Source organism: Trichechus manatus, unplaced genomic scaffold, assembly GCF_000243295.1.
Source record: "Trichechus manatus latirostris isolate Lorelei unplaced genomic scaffold, TriManLat1.0 scaffold00110, whole genome shotgun sequence".
In the NCBI taxonomy this organism is placed as follows: Eukaryota; Metazoa; Chordata; class Mammalia; order Sirenia; family Trichechidae; genus Trichechus; species Trichechus manatus.
Genome location: NW_004444046.1, coordinates 9,334,812 through 9,356,279, shown reverse-complemented (window position 1 = coordinate 9,356,279; position 21,468 = coordinate 9,334,812). Strand labels below are relative to the sequence as shown.

Here is a 21,468-nt window from a genome sequence, read left to right as displayed (position 1 = left end):
TCCTAATGAGCCTTCCCATCCCAGCCTCTCTCTGCTCTAAACCTGTTCTCTTTGGTTCTATCCTTTGCTGCTAGATATATATTCCTAAAGAAGCTCTCTGATCATGCCACTTTCTGGCTCAAAAGCTTCCAATAGCTTCCCACTATCCAACTAATAAAAATAACTTTTTTTAGTATTCTTGCAAGATGGCAATGTAAACAAAACATTGTTCTGATCTTCCGCCACAAATACAACAAGGAAACAGTGCTCAACTTTGAGGGATTCTGAATCGAGAAGCAAAGGAAAGCAGCAGGGAACTGCAGATGGGCAAGAATCAACAATGAGTTGCACAGTAAGAAAATCACTTCTCCCAATGTCTCTGCCCCTCCCTTAGCCATACGGACTACTGGCTGCTGTGAACTGGGATAGTGGCTCCAGAAAAAGAGCCTGCTTCCCTAAACACAACAACTCCTACCTGTACAAAGAGACAGGACCACAAGCTTCTTCCCTAAAATCAACAAGGCACACTTCCCAGGTGATCCATTTGGAGTATGCCAGCACCTCCCCCAACCAGACACTGTTGGTTGCAAGCTCACTGCAAACTGCTACAAAAGGCCCATCCAGTGGAGTCTGCTCACATAGTCAATACTCTACCATCCTCCCTGCACATCCCCATAGCTCAGGACTCTGAAACCAACAGGATGGATCTCCTGGGGAGTTACTTTAGGTCTGTTTGCTCCCCCTATGTGCTAGGAAGCAGGCATTTTTAATGGAAGCTATACCCACAGCCAATATACCACAGGGAGGGCTCTGATAGCAACAAGGTGGACCTCCCTGGAGGTCCATTTGGAGCATGACTGCTCCTCTCTCAACTGGTAACTGTTGGCTGCTGGACTGATACAAACTCCCACCTAAGGTTCCCTACAGCGGAGTCAGGAGGTGGGTCACCTAAGTGGAGACTGCTTCCCCCAACAACCACAGGCCACTGGGGCTCTGAAACTAACAAGACAGTTATCTCAGAGGTCCTTTTGGGGAGTGCCAGCCCTTCCTCCTCCTGAGAGAAAGGAAAGTCTGCCTGTGCTTCCCCTGAATTCCAGCTCAGATATAAGCAGCCCCTGCAGAGCTGGGAAGGAAACCTTGGGCAAAATCAGAGGGCAACACCCAGCACTGAAGAGGGTTTGCTGGGTGTGAGTTTTCAGATTAAAAACGTGATTACTGAAACAGAGAAGGAAGGGAATCATAACCAGAGAGAGGGGACTGCACCCCCTAGTGGACAGATTAATTAGTACATGATATCTCACCTAAGTGGCTGTGCCCACTGGGGGACAGACTGACCACAGCATGTTCTCTGGTGTGTTTGGGAAAGATTGAAAGTTGAAAAATGAGATCTGAAACTTTTGATTTCTAATTAAACCAGGGAGGGAGAAGGAGCTCTCACAGACAGGGAGAGGAAATGGTAAGCAAAGGCTGAAAGCTCTGTTCACCTAAGAGTTTCTTGCAGAAAGTAGTGCAGGCAAAAATACTAAATACTGAGAAAAACTCAGAAAATTAACACCCTCAAAAATTCCAATGCCCAACAAAAAACCACAAGACACACACAGAACAGAGAAACAGTGGCCCATCCAAATGAGCATGATAAAATGAGTGAAAGCGCATCTAGGGATGACAAAATAATGAAAAAAAATTGGAATAATATAATACAACAACGTTAAACATAATTAAAGAACTAAAGGAAAACATGGACAAAGAGCTAAAAGAAATAAGGAAAACAATGCAAGAGCAAAACAAGGATCTAAAAAAAGATATAGCAACTGAAAGAGACAATAACTGAAATGAGAAACACAATAGAAAGACTTACCAATAGATTTAATTAGGCAGAAGAAAGAATCATAAATGTAGAAGGTAAGATAGTTAAAATGACAGATACTGAAGAGCAACAAGAATGGAGACCCAGGAAGGCTGAGCAGAGTTTACGGGAATTATGTGACAACAACAAGAGACCTAATACACTCATCATGGGAATTTCAAAAGAAGATGAGAGAGGGAAAGGGGCAGAAAGAATATTTGAAGAAATAAAGACAGAAAATTTCCCCAATCTAATGAAGGACATGACTCTACAAATCCAAGAAGCTCAAAGAACCCCAAGCAGGATAAACCCAAAGAGATCTACACCAAGACACATCATAGTTAGACTCCCAAAAATTAAAGATAAAGAGAGAATCCTGAAAGCAGTGAGATAGAAGCAAAAAGTGACATACAAGGCTCCCCAATAAGCTGAAGTGCCGATTTTTTCTCAGAAAAATTGGAGGCTAGAAGGCAATGGAATGATATATTTAAAGTTCTAAAAGAAAAACAAAACAAAAACAAAAACTGTCAACAATGAATACTATACCCAGCAAAATCATCCTTCAAGAATGATGGTGAAATTAAACATTCCCAGGCGAACAGAATCTGAGAAAGTTCATACCCACCAGACAAGCCCTACAAAAATACCAACGGGAGTTCTGTAGATTGAAGGGAAAAGACACTAGAAAGACATTCAAAGCTATACATAAAAAGAAAGATCCCTAATTAAGGAAAATGCATGGACAAGTATAAAGGCTAGTAATAAGGTATTCATGCTCAATAATTCTAAATGCTTAGTCCTTCAAGTTTTTTAATAACAAATATATAATAGGCAAAGATAAAATTATGTTACAGGGCACGTGAAATATAAAGATGTAATTAGTGGTAATAACAACAAAATGGGGGGGAGAGAAATGGTATAGATATAGAATTTCTAGTGTGTTACTGAAGTTAAGTTGGCACCAATTTACTCTAGAACGTTATAAATACAAGCTATTAAAAGTAATATTCACAATAACCATAAAGAAATTTAAAAAATACATAAAAGGAAAGGAGAAGGGAACCAAAAAGGCTCACTACAATAAACCAACAAAAACAAAAGCTAGCAGTACTAGGAAAAAGACAAAGAAGGCTTAAGACACACACAAAAAAACAACAAAATGGTAGAAATAAGTCACTTCTTACCAGTAATTACAGTAAATGTAAATGGACTAAATGCTCCAATCAAAAGGCAGAGAGTGGTAGAATGGATTAAAAAAAAATAAAAAAGATCTAACTATATGTTGTTTACAAGAGACACAATTTAAACACAAAGACACAAATAGGTTGAAAGTGGGAGGATTGAAAAAAATACCCCTTTTGAATAATAGCCAAAAGAGAGCTGGGGTGGCAATCTTAATATCAGACAAAGTAAACTTTAAGACAAAATCTGTCAGAAGAGATAAAGATGGACATTATATAGTGATAAAATGGTCAATCATGAAGATTTAACAATCATAAATATATATGCACCCAACATCTGGGCACCTAAATATATAAGCAAATAGTGATAGAAGTGAAGGGAGAAATAGATAGTACTACTATAATAGCTGGAGATTTCAATACACCACTTTTTATATTGGACAGAACATCTAGAGAGTAGATCACCACGGAGACAGAGGACCTGAATGACACTATAAACCAATTAGATTTAACAGATGTATATAGAACACTCCACCTAAAAACAGCACAATATACCTTCTACTCCAGCGCACATGGATCGTTCTTCAGCATAGTCACATTTTAGGTCATAAATCAAGTCTTAATAAATTTAAAAAGATTGAAATCATACAAAGTAATTTCTCTAAACACAACACAGTGAAGCTAGAAATCAATAACAGAAGGAAAAAAAACTGGAAAATGCACAAATATATGAAAATTAAACAACACACTATTAAACTACTAATGGGTCAAGGAAGAAATCAAAGAGAAATCACAAATTTCTAAGAGTCAAATGAAAATTAAAGCAAAATATACAAAATTTATGGGATGCAGCAAAGAAATTATTCAGAGGGAAACTTAAAGCAATAAATGCCTACTTACAAAAGAAGAAAGATTTCAAATTAACAGCCTAACTCAACGACTCCAGTAACTAGAAAGAAGAACAAACTAAGCCTAAATATTCCAGAAGAAAGGAAATAACACAGATCAGAGCAGAAACAAATAAAATCAAAAACAGAAAAAACAACAGAGAGAATCAATAAAACCAGAAGCTGTTTCTTTGAAAAGATCAATAAAATTGACAAATCTTTAGCTAGACTGACAAAGAGAAAAGTTGCAAATAACCAAAATAAAAAATGAAAGAGGGTACATTACAACTGACCTGATACAAATAAAGAGAATTATGGCAGAATATTAAGAACAATGTATGGCAACAAACTGGATAACCTAGATGAAATGGACAAATTCTTAGAAGCACACAACCAATCCAAACTGACTCAAGAGGAAATAGGAAGTCTTAACAGACTATAATAAGCGAAGAGATCAAATTAGTGGTTAAAAAAAAAACTCCCCCCCAAAAAAACGTCCTGCACCAGATGGCTTTGTTGGGGAATTCTACCAAACAGTTAGAGAAGAATTAACACCAATACTGTTTAAACTCTTCCAAAAGATAGAGAAGGAAGGAATACTCCCTGATTCATTTTATGAAGCAAACATAACCCTGATACCCAAACTAGACAAAGATACCACAAGAAAATAAAACTAGAGACCAAAGTTCATTAGTGGTTACCAGTATGGGAGGGAGAGGGAAAAGGAGAATTAATGTTTATCAAAAAATCACATTGATTAAGGTCAGGGTTGCACAGTTAGTTATTGTAATTGCTGTCATTAAGTTGTACACCTGTAAAACATTGAATTGGCAAAAGTTGTGTGTAGATATATTTATAACAATGACCTCTCCCCACCAAAAAAAAAAGAGTAGCTGCCGAGGCTGTTTATGTACAACTAAACACCTCATGGGCTTTGGTTCATTGCTTTGGAGGTTTAGACTCATGGTTTCATGCGACATCCCAGTTAACTGGCCTAATAATGTGCTTAGTGCTTCTGTTCTACCTCCTTGTTCATTGCATAGTACCTGGGGTCTTAAAGCTTGCAAGCAGCCATCCAAGTCACAGCAATTAGTCTCTATTCACCTGGAGCAACAGAGGAAGAAGTAGAGTCAGGAATAGGAGGAGGATATGGAATGTGTGCCTCATTGACACCATGGACAACTGTGTCCTTTTCCATGAGACCAGAACTGGATGGTTCCCAGCTACCATTACTGAACATTTTGATCAAAGATTCCATTGAAGAATCCTGATCAAAAAAGGGAAAATGTAGAACAGATTTTCAAATTTTCATGGACTCTAGACTTTCTGGAGCCATGGGGGGTGGATGAATCCCTGAAACCATTGCACTGATATAATCTTTAAACCTTAAACCAAAAATATTCCCTGAAGTAATCTTAAAACCAAATAATAGTTTAGCTTAACTAGTAAAAAAGGTCTGCCCTGAGCATTATGCTCTTTTAAGAGCTGTATGGGATCAAACTGACAACCGCAACTCGAAAGATTAGATTAGATAGGACCCTTAGGGGACAGTGAGTTTATGTTAATGAAGGAGGAACAACTCAGAAAATGAGAGTGAGAATGGTTGCACAACCAGAAGAATATAATCAATGTCACTAAATTGTACACTTCGAAACTGTTGAATTGGTGTGTTTTACCGTGTATATTCTCAGCAACAAAAAATAAATACAATTTAGAGGGAAAAAAAGAATTACCTATGTGAGATCTAATTGATGACGGCAAATTGAAAGGCTGAATGAGAAGCTTAAGGGGCAGTCAGTTTAAAATAATGGTGGTGAAATAATTTGGAAAAGGATAGCACAACTTGAAGACTGTAACCAATGTCACTGAATTGAACATGTAGAAATTGTTGAAATGGTGTGTCTTTGGCTGTGTGTATTTTCACAAAATAATAATAAAATAAAATATGTAACTTTTCTTATTCCAGTATTTGAAAGTCCCAACCTATTTTTCAAATACATTAAGACAAGTGCCCTACATAAACTCTACGTGACAAATATAGTTACTCGCTGTTCCTTCAATTCCCAAATATTCCCACGTCCAAGCCTTTGCCTACGCTCTTTCTGGTTCTCAAACACACTTGCCTCCTCCTCCCTGCTCTAATACTATCTCTTTATCTTTGAAGATCATTTTCAATGAAGCCCACCCTAAATCTGCTAGCCAGATGTAATCGCTCTTTTTCAAAGGTGCAGAAATTTTTGCTTGCCTTTTGGCATTTATGATAGTCTATCCTATTCTCTGGTTATTTTTTACTTGTTGTACCACTTATTATAGAATATATTTTTTTAGAGTCGTAACTATATTCTAATATTTAAAAATTCTGTAGTACCTAATAACTATAATTATTTATTTAATAAATATTTTTATGTATTTAATTCGAATTCACTAATTTCATTTCATCACATTGTTATTATGTTATTCCTCAAGTATTATTTTTCATTACAATTCATAAGATCATTACCAGTTATCAGTTGCCATCAAATCAACTCTGACTCATGGCGACCCCATGTGTGTCAGAGTACAACTGTGCTCCATACAGTTTTCAATGGTTGATAATCAGGTCTTTCTTCAGATGTGCCTCTGGGTGGACTTGAGCCTCCAACTTTTTGGTTAGCAGCCGAGTGCATTAACAATTTGCATCACCTAGAGACTCCCATAAAATCATTTTTTTAGTCATGAAATTACCTTTAAATTCATGAACTCCGTTTTTCTCTACACCTTTGTTGGTCATCTCTTAACCCTTAATTCTGACAATCCTTATGGATTCGTTGTCTCTTGCCTATATATTCCCTCCAAGAGAAATTATTTTTCTCATAGCTCTAAGTTGTGACATGTGAAATTAACCTACAAATTCTTTTTTTCAGCCCTGATCACTTTCTATTGCCTTGTTTCCATCTGTTTCCTTAAAGTTTTGGCGAATATGTCAACTTATCTGTGACCAAACTCAATCCCTCCTCCTCTAAGTTTCCTTTGTCACCCATGACCACAATGACTTCATCTTTTATTGGCACGTTAAGCTTAAAATTCTCTAAATTATCCAGTCTAATTCTATCATTGCGCAGATGAGAAAACTAAACATTAGAGAAGTCAAATGACTGGTCCAAAATTACACATCACAACTGACCTCCACATTAAATTAATATGAAACCAGCAACCCATCTAGAGGGTTGTCATAAAAACAATCCTATGAAATCTGTTGTGTTTGTAGCAATGATGTGCTGAGGATGTGTACTCTCTCCCACAATGTTCTCTTCTTGAGAATGGATAGACACTTCTTGCCTTGCCATGTCCTGGAAATAGCTGGGCTCTTCTTGTGCAATTGGTTTATGGGATCTGATCAGATCTCGTTTGTATTGCCTTTTGGAAATCACAGACCCAAGATTTTTGCAAGTGTTTAAGACCTCAGAACATCCATTGTAAAACCTAGTGTCCCTTCTGGTATCAAATTAGTTTTTCCTACCAAAAATATTCCTTCACATAAATTTCATCTATTACCATTGTCTTTAAAAAGTAATTTGACAAGAATTCAACATATTAATAATAAAAGAAACAGTTTGCAGGGTAGAGATAGGGTATATAGGAACTCTGTATTTTCTGATCACTTTTTTTCTGTAAATGAAAAATGCTCAAAAACATAAACTCTATGAAAAATAAAAACTAAAAAAAACTTGTAAATTATATTTATTTTTGTGGACTATCTTAAATATTTTGAGGGAATAAAGCAGGATATAAATATTTACTAAGCAAATAAAACGGAGGTAGGGCACAATACAAGGTCTCTAGTCTCAGTACACCATGTCTTTCCTGGATGTGCTTTATATTTACTTCATACAATTGCTGTATTCATGTGTGTGTGTATTTAAGATATATTCATTTACTTTATCTCTCCTATAAAATTGTAAAATCCCCAAGGACAGGAATCATCTTTAAGTTTTTATTTTTGTAACTTTCTAAGGCAAATACAATAGTATGTGCATATGGTGACAACTCAATAAATGGACTTGTATGAGATTCTGAATGAATTACTAAACCCAGCTCCATATCTCAATTCTCAGCCACCATCTCACTTACGTATAGAATTGTCTATCTGACCTTGGCTAAAACTGTAATCCCTTACTGGATAGAATAGATATGTAATCTCAGGGTTTACTGTAAAATGAATTTCTCTTAATGGAATCTTATCTTCTCACTATCTTGGGGAAAAGGGAAAAATGTGTACCTCGTAAGAGTGTACATAAAATGCAGCCAGTGTTTAAAATTAAGGCTACATGATATTAAGATGCATAATAATATTCAGAATATTAGTACATTGTCTTGTGCTTAAGGTAAGTATAAAAAATACAGTAAGTAAAGGCAGAAAAAATACAAGATTCTCTGACCTAATAAATATCTATTTTTCAGATTTAATATCTTTAAGATTGCTTTCAATGTAAAAGTAGAAATCTTTAAAACTTTAAAAATCTCACCTTTTCATCATCATTGATAACTTCTGTTAACCATTTACATTTTACATTTAAAGGTAGATTTGTTATTGACTCTTTAAAACATTTTTAAAAATTATTTTAAATGTACTGTACAATTTCCACATATATTCACTATTAGCTCCTGTAAAATTTGTTGAACAGAGGATACAGCACTAAATAAAATTACGGAATGAGAAAGCAACTGCTTGTTTAGCCATGGAATCCACACCTGATAAAACCAGTTGCTGTCAAGTCAACTCTGACTCATGGCAATTCCATGTGCGTCGGAGTAGAACTGTGCTCCATAGGGTTTTCAATTACTTCACAAAAAGATTTTTATTCAGCAATCTCATTTGATCCTCACCTCATTTTTACAAAGTGGGCAGCATAGGTGTGGGGAGTAACACTATGAAACGGGTTTTTCCTAAGATATAATCCTTAGGAAGCAGAATACTGAATTGAGATTGTTTTCTCTGTTCCACGTAAGCACAGATGAACATGTGTTGGTTGAACCTAGCAATGTGAGCTCACACACAGAGACAGGAGAGAACTGGAGTCCAACAGAGTGTCATACTGGGGGGATTGTGCCTGCAAAATCATGAACAGATCCTAGAAATTCTGCACAGCCCCATTTCCCATGCACGATATAGAGTTACCCACTAAAAAAAAGACGACAACAACAACAAAAAAAACCATTCCCGTAGAGTTGATTACCAACTCACAGCGACCCTAAGGGACAGAGTAGAACTACCCTATAGGGTTTCCAAGTCTGTAAGGAGTCCTGGTGGCATAATGGTTAAGTGTTTGACTGCTAACCAAAAGGTTGGAAGTCCAAATCCACGATTTGGGGCAGACTCGACAGCGATGAGTTGCTTTTTTTTTTACGGTTAATCTTTACAGAAGCAGCCTGCCACCTCTTTCTGCTAAAGAGCGTCTGGAGTTTGAACGGACCTTCCAGTTAACAGTTGAGGCTTTACCACTGCGCCACCAGGGCTGCTTATGTAGAGCTACCCACTGCCATAGATTCATGGCGACCCCATAGGGTTTCCAATGCTGTAAATCTCTCTGGAAGCAAACTGCCACATCTTTTTCCTGCAGAGCGGCTAGTGGTTTCAAACTGCAACGTTTCGGTTAACAGTTGAGGGCTTTAACCACTGTAACACCAAGGCTCCTTCTGTAGAGCTACAGGGAGGCATAAATAAAACAAACGAAAGTAAACAGTAAAAATGCAGTCAGTTTCCTTCTATTAGAGGCAGTATTTCCTGCTCTTAATAAAACGGGGGAAATACGTTATCCTGCTGATTTTCAATTTTACATTATCAGTTAAAGAACAAAACCCTGTGTTCAAGTCCATTGGAGGAAACGCTATTGTCATCTTTTTGTATATAAAAGCAATTTCAACTCACTGCTAAATTATACTTAAGAAAATATAATATGGAGCCTCAATTTTTCACAGGCTTTTACAAAATAGTAGACTACAGTTCCCCTTACTAACATGCTTGGAATAAATTTCACACATACTGAAATAGCACCTTTGCTCTATGTCATTGTTGCAACACTAAGAGTATAATGGCCAAATAGTCTCCAGACAAATGTGCGTGTGATTTTACCCTAGCAGTCCTCTAAATGCAAGTGACTTTTCCCAGACTTCCTGAAACTAAGAAAATATGATTAGAGATCTGAACTCTAGTTATAGAAATTATTCCAGACGACTGAAAAACTTGCTTTGTTTCAACTGATGTGGAAGAAAAAAAAAAAAAAGATTTAAAAATCTCAACTTTCCATACTTACTGTCTGTTACAATATTTTTAATGACATCTGCAAGCAAATTTATTTAAATGATGTCAGTGAAATACAGAGCAAAGGTTACAAACAAGTTGCAAATCACATCAAGATAACATTTAAATGAATAGTGGTTTGAAATTACTGTTTTCCCAGGGCAGTGTATAGCCTCAAATATGTCTGTTTTCTAAGAAGTAGAAGCTATCTTAGCTAATGCCTAGTCACTTTCCACGAGGTAAAATGTCTGACCGTCACATTGATTTTAATTCTGAAAGAATACTGCATACTGGTGGGAGAGCAGTTTCAGGATTTAAACGGAGTTGGAGTCTAGTTTTGGTCTGTCACTTACGAGCTGTGTGATCTTGACAAATTACTATTATTTTTTTGTCCACTGTATCATTCCATTTCCTTAACTTTAAGTGGGTATAATATAAAGGTCTATTACATAGAATTGTTTTGAAAATTGAATGAAATAATTTATGGTAAGAAAATTAGCACAGTGATAGTAATTTTGGGCTATTTTTATTAACATTAATTTTTATTAGCCACAAATTAGGAGAGAATGTATATGGCCTTTTTGCAATAAAATATGAGCTTGGACTCTTGGTTCTATTGCCTACTAGCTGTGAAATCTCGGTTAATTTATTTAAAAGTCTCTGACAAGAACCAAAACAATTCAATTGAGAAATAAGTCTTTTCAAAATATGGTGCTAGAACAACTTGATAACCATACGGAAAAAAGTAAACCTTAGTACCTACCTCACACCATACACAAAACATAATTTGGTAATTAACCGAAACGTAAAACCTAAAATCCTAAAACTTGGAGAGAAAAATACAGGAGAATGCCTAAGTGACTTGGAGGTAGATGAAGATTTCTTAGATCACAGGAAGCAATGATTATAGAAGGAAACATTGATAAATTAAAGTACACCAAAATTTAAAACTTCTGCTCACTACTAAGGAAATGAATAGGCAAGACACAGAATGGGAGAAAATATTTGCAAAACTTACATCCAATAAAGAATTCGTTTGCAGGATATAAATAAGTTGTACAATTTAATAATAAAAAAATCCAATAGCTTAATTTAAAAAAATGAGCAAAATATTTGAACAAACTAAAAAAAAAAGGTACACAAGTGACCAATAAGCACATTAAAAAGTGCTCAAAATCATTAGTCACCAGGGAAATGAAAATTAAAATCACAATGAGATACCACTACAAACCCCTCCAGAATGACTAATATTAAAAGACTGATCACACAAAATGTTGGCAATGATGTGGAGCAACTGCAACTTATATATATTGTTGATAGGAATGCAAATTGTACAGTCTCTACTAGGTATTTTTTGCAAGAAAGATAAAAATACATACTTACAAAAACAATTGTTCAATAATGCTCATAGCAACTTTAACTGTAAACAGTCTATGTTCATCAATAGGAGAATGGACTCAAAACAAAACAAAAAACTGTGGTATAACGTAATGAAATACTACTAAACAATAAAGAGGAAAAAAATGCTGATACACCAACAACATGAATAGATCTTTGTATAATTGTGCTGAGTAGAAGAAGTCTTACAGAAAAAATAATTACACATTGTTAGATTCGATTTAAAAGAACTTCTAAAACAGGAAAAATTAAACTATTGTGAAAACATATGAGGACAGAGGTCACCTCTTAGAGATGGGGTGGGTAATGACTGGAATGGAACATGATGGTGATGGCAATGTTCTGTATCTTGATAGCAGTTTGGGCTACACAAGTATTTAAATTTGTCAAAACTCATAGAATATATACATAAGATTTGCACATTTCATTGTCTGTATGTGTGCGTATGTCTGTGTGTATATGTATATGACATCAAAAGGAAAAGAAATGAAAACCGGTATTGAATCTAGTTAATGATATGCATGCTGAGGTATTTGGGGGGAAATATACTGACTTCTGTAACATACTTTGAATTACATCAAAAACTAAGATGGATTGACATGGATACAGAGATGGCTAGATGGATAAATACGTAGTAAAGCAAGCATAATAAAATGTTAATGATAGAATTTATGTGATGAATAAACGAATGTTCAGTGTAAAATTCATTCAACTTTAATGGTATTTGACAATTTTCACAGTAAGATGTCAAAAAAAATTAAAAATCTTTGAGGTTCTTTCATCTTCTGAAAAAAAGGAAATTACGTTTCCTACCTAAAGGATTTTTCTGAGAGCGAGATGAGACATTGTGTGGGGTGCCCAGCACAGAGTCAGTCTTCAATGAGCGTTGATTCTTTTTTCCTTTACTTTGTCTACTTTTCCCTTCAGTGTCACAGGAAGCTCCTTTCAGAGGTTTCTAGAATCCACTCAGATTTCCCTACGTAACTTCTACTTATCATTCCTTCTGTACATAGCTGGCAAACGGCTCCTTGCTTGCAGTTCCTTTGAAGGTTGTCCTTGACCTCTCCTAGGAACAGACTTCCCTCAGTCACCTCACAACTCACAGAGCTAATCAGAAGGAGATCCGTGGTGGGTATTTAGCCTTCCTCAGGACCCCCCTCCCCCTTATCTCTTAAATTAGAGAAAGAGTAGGCAAAAAGAAGAGAATAGAAGAATGCAGCATCTTTGACATCAAATTAGAGACAATTTTGACTAGTGGGGAGACAGTGTATAATGTTGTGGAAGAAAAGTCAAGGAGAATTAGGAGAGAGGAAAATAGCTTTTAATTGTGAGATTGTGACTATTGTCCTAAGAAAGATCATTTTCAGGAATGTGGTCGGGCCATCAGAGGCTTGGCCTTATTTCTATGCTGTGCTCAACTTCTGACAAGCTTTCCAGCTACTGTTGCTGCAAAATGATGAAGGCCCTACCTATTTTACTTTAGTTTCTCACATTCTTAGGCAGTGAATTGTTACCTCTTGGCATTCCTTATCTTCCTAAGCACAGGCAGTCACAGAGTTACAAAAGAGCCGTGAACACGAATGGATTCCTAACAGCTCACCACCAAACCCACCATCACTGCCAGAAACCACCGTTTCTTTGCTCCTGGAAATCACTCTATTGCTGTTTTCACTTTTCAGGTGTATATATTTTGTCCTTTGCATGTGGTGAGCTTCAATAGCATCACTAACTTACTGAGTCTTATCTTTCTTACCTGATGCTTTGAATGCTTCACTCTCAAGAGAAAAAAGAAAATCACTCGGAGCCAGTGAAAAGGCTTTGGGAATACAGAAAGTAACCTAGGGAACTTGATCACTTTGGTGAGATAAGAAATTACGCTCTGGATCTGAGGTTAAAACAGGATGAGGCAACTGGCATCTGAGACTGGATACCTCCTTCCCAAATGACAGGCTCCTTGGGGAGCACCTCTGGTTGTGGTAATGTACAAGGAGCCTTATACTAAGCCAAACCACCTCAGATGAAGTTGCAGCTAGCGAAGTGAATTATTTTCACATCCAGTGAGCATTTTTTGATGCTCGAGTCTATGGTAGGTCCTGTGGAGCATACAAAAGTAAAATGCCACATGTTCCTTTCCCCAAGAGTATCTACATGAGGTAATTAAAGAATAATTCAAAACACAAAATAATCAAGCATCGTTGACTACTGTGGATATGGAAGGAAAGGAGTTACAGGGCCTGGAGTACATTTCCTTAGTTTTTCCTTAAGTTTCTTAGAACAGGAGGAGGAAATCACTTAGAAAAAAGTGTAGGCTTTATGAAAGCCTACCTGAACACTCAGGAAATGAAACATAAGATAATTAGGACTGCCCTAGACCCAAAGACTTTAAATCTTGTCAATTGCTATTTTACTCATTTGGAAGGAAGGGATTTTCTTAAGTTAATCAGTGATGGACTCAGTGAGTAAGCTTAGAGGAAAAAATTCCATAAAAATTCTGAAAAGTTCTTGCAAAGAAAGTTGTAGAAAGTTTGCCATTAAATTTCCTCTATAGAATGTAACTTGATCGTTCAAAGACCATCCTTTAGATTAAGCTATAGAAAGTCTCGCTGCTGAGAATCTTTTTCTGAAAAGATGTTACATGTACAGTCCTTGTCCCCATTGTAAAAAGGACAAAGGATATAGTTAGAACCCTTGTCAACATGGTGAATGAGTTGAGAACCAAGTCAGGGATGGGATGGCTGACCCCTCGATGAATCCGCCTGCTACACTGAATTAAAAAGGCTGTCCACACAACTGTTTACTGCCTGCAGAGGAAGTAGACATGGCCCACCACATTTCAGTTCTGACCTAAACCTAACAATTCAGCAGGGCGGTGAAGTTCAGTGACTCCCTCACAGAGGCCTACTGAGATTTACAGAGTATAAAACAAAAATCAGAGCAGTGTGAAGAACAGGCTAGAACAACCCCTGGATCAACCAAAGCTTGCGAGCCTGCTTCCCATGGCCTTAGTCACCACGCCCAAGAAGAGAAATCTTTTGGTTGATCCGGGGATGCTAAGGGAGATAAAGCCAAGGTGAAGGACGAACCACAGAGGAGATCCCCAAGGTTATCTGCTGAACCTGCTCCTCCAAAACCAGAGTCTAAGCCTCAAAAGGCCCTGCAAAGAAGGGAGAGAAGGTACCCAAAGGGAAAAAGGGGAAAGCTGATGCTGGCAAGGATGGGAAAACTCTGCAGCAAGTGGAGAGGCCAGAACAGACCAGGCACAGACAGCTGAAGGTGCTGGAGAAGCCAAGTGAAGTATGTGCATTTTTGATAACTGTGTACTTCTGGTGACTGTATGGTTTGAAATACTATTTTTTTAATCAAGGTTTATACAAATGCAGAATTTTGTTGCACTGTTTTTTTTAAGCTGTGTTGTTAGCACGCAGAACACTTCATTGTTTTTTGGGAGAGAAGAAGTAAATGTCACTAATAGAATTTCTCCAAAGCTGGATTGATGTGGAAGAAAACACTTTTCCCTTGTAGTTTTGAGAGACTTTCTCTTGGTTACCAGGAGGAGGGATTTCCTGACGATGACACACAGTAGCCACCTCAGCACGAACGCCTTGTGGTGTGGAAAAACTAAAATTTGTTTTTACGTCATGCCCTCTTCTCTCTCTCTGCCTTCAGCATAAACTTGACTTCCAGAAACCGAGAGACCTGTTGGGATCTGACCCCAAAATGTTGGTTACCAGTATGTTGGACAATCTGGACTTTCCAGTGATGTCATCACGATGACATTCCTCAAAAGAGCAGTGGTTCCCTTTTTTAGATTGTGGATCTTCAGACTGATAATTCAGCCATTTTCATTTCATTTTCTGAAAGTCAGGGTTGGCTGGTGAAAAGTTGTTAAACAACATGCTAACTGTGAAACGCCAACCCTCACTCTAAACTTTCCCTGTTTGGAGCATGAAATGAAGACTTCATTGGGTTTTATAGCAGCTTTCTGATTTTGGTAGTCCATTGAAGATGGGAGTTTGAGAGTTGTTGTATACTGTTAATGATTGTCTGCCCATGTCCTGCCTGAAATACCATGATTGTTTATGAAAAGTATCTTTAATAAAGCTGGATATAGTTTGGCTTGGGAAAAAAAAATTCTGATGAGAATTATATTGTACAGAGTCTCACTGACTAGATCACATTCTTTATTACCTTATTTTAGTTAATATTCTTCAGGAGACTTCATGCCTCATAACCGTCTTTGAATAAGAAACATAATTTTCCATACTTGCAAATGTATTTGTGTCATAGAAGTCATTCAATATATTTTTATCATTACTGGAGGCATTAATATCAGGCATAATCTCTGCCCTTACTTTTTGCATCAATACTTTTCTCCTTCAACCTATTAAAACCACAGTCCTCACAACACCCTTCTTCAATAATCTGCTTCACTACACTGTCACTTGTCCTCTTTTATCATTAAAATTACCACTCAATTAATATGCTCAAAGCCACTGTCTTGACCTTCATCTACTGCTGTTTAATTACTGTTTTCATGTGTTTACCTCAGAGGAAAGAAAAGGTGCTGAAATATGCAAAATAGCATTTGTGACATGTTTACCCTTAAAAAAAAAAAACTACTCTAAATTAATCATGCTACAAAATCAAGTCCATCCTTAAATAGAAGTCTTAGCTAATATCTAAATAGTCTTGCTTCCTATTTCTTCACCTGTGGTTATCAGTAAATAGTATTTTGTGTTATGGCACTTAATGTTGAAATGTACTTGTTCAGCGGAGCTGTATGTATGAAGCTTTTTGCTCTGAGGGACAGTATATAGCTAGGGCTAGTGCTTGAATCAACATTGTGATCTCTAACATCAATAGATAGTTTTCCAGAGTTCAGTCATGCTGGTGGAGATCAGCCCCCTTGACAGAAAGGTGGTGCACTTGCTTTTGAATGGAGCACTTGGAGAAAATATCACTGACAGTACTTACTTTTGAAACAAACAGAGGTGAATGAAAGTATGCTTGTAAAATGTGAGTTATAGGTTAAAATCTCTTTTCACAAATACTAAGAGTGACTGGATAAAAATACTAAGAGTGACTGGATAAAAATTGTTATTTTTTTTACTCCCTAATTTCTCTTCCCAGGAATTCTCTGCCTCCAGACTTGTAATATGATTCACACTTCCTCCGGCTAAGTAAGGATTGGGATCATAGTATCGGTCTTTATTTGCATGGAATGAGCATGATGCAATAAGGTTTATATAAAAGGAGTATCAGTCACTTTGCTTTTCGCCCTAAGTCAGTGGTTTAGCCTCCATCAGAATCAACTGGAGAACTTATTAAATCACAGATTTCTGGACCTCATCTCTAGTGTTTAAGTTCAGGAATCATTCAGGTCTAGGTTGAGTCCTGAGAAATTGCATTCCTAACAATTTCCGAGGTAACAACAAGGCTGCCTGTCTGGGGACCACACATTGGAAATCATTGATCAACACGTCTTTGCAAATGAATAACCTGCAACCTTCTTAATCCATCTGCTAACCAAAAGGCTGGCAGTTCAAATTCACCAGCAGCTCCTTAGAAACCCTATGGGGCGGTTGTACTCTATCCTATAGGGTCACTATGAGTCAGAATCAACTTGACAGCAACAGTTTTTTTGGTTTTTCCTAATCCATGGGACTACTTCCTCTATTATCTTCCTCCTCAAACTTTTTATGCTCTCACTATTCTCCAACAGTCCACGCTTCTTCAGGCCCTACTCACTTCCCTATGGATTCACCCAGTTTACTCATTTCTCAAGGCCAGCTGATACATCCTCTTCTCTGTGAAGCTTCCCTCATGCTCTTTTTCTTTGTAAGTCTCTAATAATTTTGAGTTATCTCTACCTAATCACACTTAAACACATGTCTTTCCCACTAGACTGAGCTTCTTGAAGACAGGAATCTAGTCATTGACATTTTTACATTACCCTCACAGCTTGGGGCCTAGTTACATATCCTAGTACCAAGAACATACCCAGTTGAACCAGTTGCCTATGAGTCAATTCTGACTCGTGTGTTACAGAGTAGCACTGCACTCCATAGGATTTTCATGGCTGTAATGTTTTGGAAGCAGATTGCCAGACCTTTCTTCCAAGGTACCTGAGGGTGGGTTCAAACTGCCAACTTTTGGTTAACAGTCAAGTACTTAACTGTTTACACCACTCAGGGACTCCACCAAGTACATAATCCATTGTTGTCAAGTTGATTTCAACTCTTGGTTAACCCATGTGTTACAGAGTCAAATTGCTCCATTGGGGTTTCTTGGCTATAATCTTTACAGAAGCAGATCGCCAAGCCTTTCTTCCATGGTGCTACTGGGTGGTTTCAAACTACCAACCTTTAGGTTAATATTCCAGCACAAACCATTTGCACCGCACAGGGACTTGTAATTTCATTGGCTGGCAGAATAAACAAAGGCAACTATGTAAAGCCTGCTTTGTTCGGCTAGGTTCTGCTAGGCAAAAAAAAAAAAAGAAGTAGAAAAGATGCCTATTCTGAAGAAAAGGAAATTGAGGGGTGATACACCTACATCTCAAGGACACACAGGGAGGATACGGGGAAATCAGGATTGGAGACTTGGTTTATCTGACCCCAGAAACTACTGGATTATATTGTGGCTCCAAAAATAACACAATTATTCCAGGACACAATAAAAGACTAAAACTTCAAGCTTGTGATTCCCCAGTCAGTAGTCTTTTGCCTTATTCCAGGCTTCCTGACTTATTTTACACTATTTTCTTAAGTTTATTCAAAAGATCCAGACAGTTGACTCTGAACAATATAATATTCATCAGATTTTGGCTTTTAACTCTGCGCATCTCATTTTGCTGCTGTGAGCAAGTCACTGAATTTTACTGGCCCACTGAATTGTTAGTTTTAAGTCAAAACTGAACATTATATGTCATATCTAATTCCTTTGCAGTCAGTAAACACCTAGGGTGTCCTTAACATTATTTGTTAGAGGGAGTAAAGAAATACATTTCCATAAGAAGTAATTTGACCTTTAGGATACACTGTTGAGTGTCAGAAGTGGCTACAATCTCAGATTGTAGAGCATCACTGCCTGGTTATAATCTCAGCTCTGTCTCTTACTAGCTGTCAGACTTTGAAGGTTTTATTTTGACTCTTTGTACTTTAGCTTCTTAATAAAATAGGGATAATGATAGTACCTAATTCCTGTAGTTGTTATGAGTGTTAAATAAATTCAATTTGTAAAGTCCTTAAAATAGTACCTGACATATAATAAATACTACATGAGAAAACCAGACCTGTTGCTGTCGAGTCGATTCCAACTCAAAGCAACCCTGTAAGACAGAGTAGAACTGCCCCACAGGGTTCCAAGGAGTGGCTGGTGGATTCAAACTGCTGACCTTTTGGTTAGCAGTGGCGCTCTTAACCACTGTGCCACTAGGGCTCCGCTACGTAAGAAGTTTGTTAAATAAAATAAATACATATAAAACCCCTCAAAATTCAGGAAGTTTGGGGAGGCCTGTGGCATTAATCTCCAGGTTAAATTGTTTGTTGGTTATATTTTGTCCTTAAGCCTAATCTTTATTTTATTTGGTAAGGTCCTTTACTTCATTGACTTGTTTTTTTTTTAAATTATATTTGTAACATAGCAGTAATGCTTTGGTTTCTTGCATGAGTTAATGAATTGCCTTGTACATTTAATGATAAAAAGAAATCAACTATTTCTTTACTACAAAGATATAAAAACCTTCCCCATTTTTCCACATCAGACCAAATAACATCTATTTTGCGAAGTGTATGGGGTTGGTAGTCCCGAGGGTCATTCAGCCATGAACGAGGTCAGTGGCCTGAAACAGGGCAGTGATGATGGGACTTGTCACGGTTTCACCAGCAACACCATGGATCTTTTTATTATTAAATGGACTTGCAGATCTCTGGCAACAAGACTTTGATTCCAGCCAGCCCTGCAACACTGAGGCCATGCTCCCTCCTGCTCTGCTCCACAGGGCAAGATATCTGTGGATGGGAAATGGTAGCAGGACACCACAGCAGGAGTTGCAAAGTAGAGCAAACCTAAACTTGGCAGGCAGATGAAATGTCCGAAGCACAAACCAAACACAACATCAAGCCATGTGGCAAAGCTGTGAGACACTGGGAAATAGTAGAAATTGCCACCAGGATTACATGTGACAGAGATCAGATAGCATTAATAGTCTATGACACAACATGGCCACAGACCACACATGGCAACAGGCAGGTGTGAAAGGTTCTGCCAATCACGTCTTCCTGGGTCACTCACCTACCTGCAAATGGCAACACTGCCAGTAGTTTTAAATAGGCTCATATGACAATAATCAATGTAGAACAAGACAAACATACATGATAGGGATTGAGTTCTTGTTTGCAGTTTTCAGGCACTGATTTTCTGCTTGCTGTTTCAATTTAATTTATTTAATAAGAGGGAACCACTTCATAATGTCATTTTTCACATTTTATTAATTTCCTTATATGCAAACAAAGACTAAATGCTACCCACTGATCAGATTTTCATGAGGAATAAATGAGATAATGTAAGCAAAAGAATCTGTCATGGTGTTAGCTACACAGCAGGTGCTTAATATGTAATGCTCCTCTAAATCCCTGATAATGTTCCTTGTTCTGAGTCTGCTTTGTCTGAAATTAACATAGGTACTCCAGCTTTGTTTTGATTAGTGTTAGCATGGCATACCTTTCTTCACTCCTTAATTTTTAACCTATCTGCATCTTTATATTCAAATTGGCTTTCTTGTAGACAGAACCCTTGGGTCTTGTTTTTTTAAACCACACTCACAATCTGGCATTTATTTGATGTGTTTAGATCATTCATAATTAAAGCAATATCTGATGTGTAGTTGTATTAATATCTATAATGTTTGTAACCCTTTTCTATTCATTGCATTTGTTCCTTGTTTCTTTCTACGCTTTTTACCTCCTCCTTTTTTGCATGCTGTGGTTTCAATTAAGCATTTTGTATGATTCCATTTTACTCTTTTTTTAGTGTATCAATTATACTTCTTTTTAAAAATTAGTGGTTGCGCTAGAGTTTACAATATACATTTTAAACTAAGTTCACCAACCAATAATATTACATCACATGTGTAGTGCAGGTGATATAAAGCAAAGTATTTCCAATTGCTCCCTCTCATGTCTTGTGAAGCTGCTGCCACTCGTTTCACTTATCCATGTGTTATAATCCCTCAATGCATTGTTACTATTATTGCTTAAAAAAGTTATCTTTTAGATCAATTAAAAATAAAAAATAAAATTTTACTTTTATTTATTTTTTCTCTGATAGTCTTTCTTTCTTTATGTAAATCCAAGTTTCTGACCTAAATCATTTTCCTTCTACGTGAAGAACTTATTTTAACATTTCTTGTAGAGCAGGTGTGTTGGAAATGAGTTTCCTCAGTTTTTGTTTGTCTGAGACAGTATTTCTACTTCACTGTTAAAGGGTAACTTCTCTAGATATATAATTCTAAGTTGGTGGCTTTTTTGTTCTGCCATTGCTTTAAATATTTCACTCCACTCTCTTCTTGATCGCATGGTATCTGATGAAAAGTTTGATGTGATTATTATACTTGTTTCTCTATAGGCAAAGTACCTTATTTTCTCTGGCTTCTTTCAACAATTTTCTTTGACTTTAATTGTATGTACTTCGAATGTGATATGTTTAGTTGGAGGGTTGGTTTTTTGCTTGTTTGTTTGCTTTTTGGTATTTATCCTGCTTGGTATTCTCTGAACTTTCAGGATCGGTGGTTTGGTGTCTGTCATTAACTTTGGGAAGTTCTTGGCCATTATACTCCAACTGTTTCCTCTGCTCCCTCCTCTTTTCTTTCTTCTGGTATTCGACTACATGTATATT

The 21,468-nt window shown here is 37.0% G+C and overlaps 1 protein-coding gene and 1 pseudogene across 6 annotated transcripts in view; one reads left to right on the top strand and one right to left on the bottom strand.

The window, feature by feature from the left end:
* NLGN1 (neuroligin 1) overlaps window positions 1–21,468 on the bottom strand; it is a 1,020,111-nt gene that overhangs the window by 277,986 nt on the left and 720,657 nt on the right. The window lies entirely within an intron of this gene.
* LOC111821847 (non-histone chromosomal protein HMG-17 pseudogene) lies at window positions 14,612–14,864 on the top strand (annotated as a pseudogene).